Source organism: Triplophysa dalaica, chromosome 9 (genome assembly GCF_015846415.1).
Source record: "Triplophysa dalaica isolate WHDGS20190420 chromosome 9, ASM1584641v1, whole genome shotgun sequence".
NCBI classification, from domain to species: domain Eukaryota; kingdom Metazoa; phylum Chordata; class Actinopteri; order Cypriniformes; family Nemacheilidae; genus Triplophysa; species Triplophysa dalaica.
Window position 1 is genome coordinate 5,457,491 of NC_079550.1, and position 3,109 is coordinate 5,460,599.

Consider the following 3,109-nt stretch of genomic DNA (forward strand, 5'->3'; position numbering starts at 1 on the left):
CTCTCTCCCGCTTGCTTCCTCCGTCGCGCCTTAAATGCGTCTCCTCGCCAACTACTAGAATGAGAAGCAGGTGTTTTCACTAAACCGTTGATCTGCTTACTCACCGTCTTTCTCCCGACACTCCCTCTCCCCGCAGTCTGCGTTAAACCACGCCGCACTTACCACAGTCTCGTTGTGCTATTTTGGGTGTTCAGTTTAGTTTGCTTTATTAAGATTTGCTACGAAGGCAGCGATAAGTCAATGTGCATGAAATAACTCTAAGGGCAACTTTCAACATAGTTCACGCGTATATGTCCTCATACACACATACACACATGCCAAAACATTCACTCATACTTGCAGCACCGGCAGATGTCTGTCACGAAACGTAATGTGATAGAAGAACCCAAATGCAGGCAGCGGTACGGGGTAACAAAAGAATTTAATAAACACAAAACAAAAACCCACAATGGGGTAAAATACAGGGGATAAACAAAGACAGCCAAACAGGGGCCCGTTCTTCGTACGTCGCTAACTCGGTTAGCTGGATTTGATTGTTGACGATTTGGCATGATCTTGGATTGTTTGGTTCTTCGAAGCTCATCCTGGACTTGCTGTCATAGCAACAGGTCCGTAAGCTTGAACCTGCTCGGGAGCAGGCTTACTTCATGTAAACAGGATTAGATCACGGCTTTATAAGCGGAGGTGATATGGGAAGTCTTTCGCAGACATGTCTTGTCCGTTTTTACGTCAGGAATCCGTTGCTGAAGGTACCAGAATAATTCAAAGAGCTTTTCGAATTAATCGCTTTTTGCGAGATCGACAGGATCCTTTAGCGCAGCGCGATAATCTACTGATTGAGAGATATCGTTTTTCTCTGGAGGGTGTATCTACATTATCAACTTGTTGGAGCCACACGTTAAATGTTCGACTCGTCGCAGTCGGGGTTTAACAACTGCACAGTTTGAATAGCTTTGCGATTCTTTGCGAGTGGCACTTTCCTTTACACTATTGGAGATGCAGAATACCTGGGTAAAAATGCTGTATGTCGTGCCACTCGCAAAGTTTATCTGTCACTCAAACAGTTTTTAGGGGGCTTTGTGGTATTTCCATGCCACTTAAGACCACAGGCTGTGAAGCAGATTTTTTTTGCCATTGCAGGTACATTATAATTGTTAATGAAGATCATGGAATCATGATCATGCCAAAAAGTAGCCTAGGACTTACAGTATTTGTTCCTCAGGCTTCCCTAATGTTATTTGTGCCATAGACTGCACACAGGTCCCCATCAAGGCCCCACCTGGCCCAAATGAAGGGGATTTTTTGAACAGAAAGGGATTTCACAGTGTAAATGTGCAAGTAAATTACTATAACAATTATTCATATTCCAGATAAGCAATAAATAAATAAAAGTAACGTAATCAAAAAGTATGCAGACTGATTTCAAATATTTTAGATGGTGTGCGACTCCATGTTCCACATCACAAATGTGGAAGCCACATGGCCTGGTTCTGTGGGTGACTCCAAGATTTTCAGAGAGTCACATTTATGCACATTATTTGAACGTGGTAAGGAAAAATTATTTAAAACTCACTGTATTACATAATTTTATTCTGAGCCTATCAAAACTGCATTTTCCCAGGTGCTGACGATGGGATCCTGTTTGGCGACAGGGGCTATGCCTTCAGGCAGGCAGTACTTCATGACACCATTCCCTGGACCACAAACCCGTTACAATGCAGCTCTAGCCAGGACAAGGCCACGCATTGAAATGACCTTTGGCCAACTAAAGGAAGATTTCAGTGTCTTAAGGGTCTGAGGGTTGCACCTGGAGAGGACCCCTGTGGTGGAGGTGCAGCCTGATGATGACCTCCAGCCAGTGCACTTGGACCAATAGTGGCAGAGCTGCACAGGACAGTATTGTGGAACACGATTTTATGAATTCTTTTTTTTACACATAAACTTTCATTAAATGAATAATAGAAGACAACATGCTTAGTTCATGGAGTTTTATTTCAATGATTGTTTCTCAAGAAAAGCCAGTGATGGTCATCTTTTGCCTGCAATAAGATATATAGTTATCCAAGGGCAGCAATAGTGCTCTTTGTGAAAAATAGGGTTTAAGCAATTACTCTGAAGTTTCTTTTGAAGCAACTCAATCTCTAGTGCCAGTTTTTTCTTCTTTAAGGTGTCAAGTTCAATTTCTCCCCTTAATTTTTGTTTTTTTAAGAGCAAAATACTAAATTTTATGTTGAAGATTCTGTTTATATAGGGTACGGATATCCCCCTGTGCCATTAAAAAAAAAAAAAACTCAACAAGCCTCATGCAACAGAAAAAGGAAAAGTAGACTGCCGACCTCTGTATATTTTTGTGCTGTAGGCCTGTCTGTAGGCGTTTCCTCCTCCTATATTGCAGTCAGAAATAATGTGTCCACACCTATAAATTAAATAAAGTTATTTGTGCACTTACAAGTAATTCCTCCAAAGGACAGTCATCTGAGAGGGTTTCTTCACTGTCCTGTGCAAAAGAAAAATGGGTTTTACAAAGTGTTGCACTTTCTTTCCTTTTGATGTAAAGTTATAAATGTCCACTTACTGCACATATTTCAGCCACCACTTTCTTGGGAACAGATAAAAGTGTTGGTGTATTATGTAAAACTACACAAAAGAGGAGAACTCAATGGCATTACAATACACAAGGAGAAAATATGATCAATATCAAATTGCAAAAAAAATTACATTAGTTATACAGCTTTCACCTTCACAAGTCAAAGAAATTAACTCAATATTTATTTGTCGAAATGACTGTACAAGCAATTTGGATTATAGACATTATTTAACGCAGCAACAAATTATTTACGAAAATTGAAATATATATGAAATTATTAAAATAAGACTATATACTGTAATTGTAAGTGATATAACCATAACATGGAACACTTACGCATTTGATTTGTCTGCTACTTTTTGCCAGCCCTCTCCACTGGCGTTTTAATTATTTTTTCAAATTATTACTGTAAGCAAACCCTTCCAGTAATAATTCTTGCTCTGCTGCGTTGAAAAACTGAGCGCGCTCTTTTGCCATGTGAGCAGCCAATAGCAGCGTTGCTGATCATTGTTTCTACTATCG

General features: G+C 39.9%; 1 long non-coding RNA gene across 1 annotated transcript; it reads left to right on the forward strand.

The window, feature by feature from the left end:
- The first annotated feature begins 887 nt into the window (after positions 1–887).
- On the forward strand, positions 888–1,971 carry LOC130428387 (uncharacterized). The gene is made up of 2 exons (XR_008907448.1): positions 888–1,547; positions 1,622–1,971. It is a non-coding gene; the product is annotated as an uncharacterized LOC130428387 (long non-coding RNA).
- Positions 1,972–3,109: the final 1,138 nt, after the last annotated feature.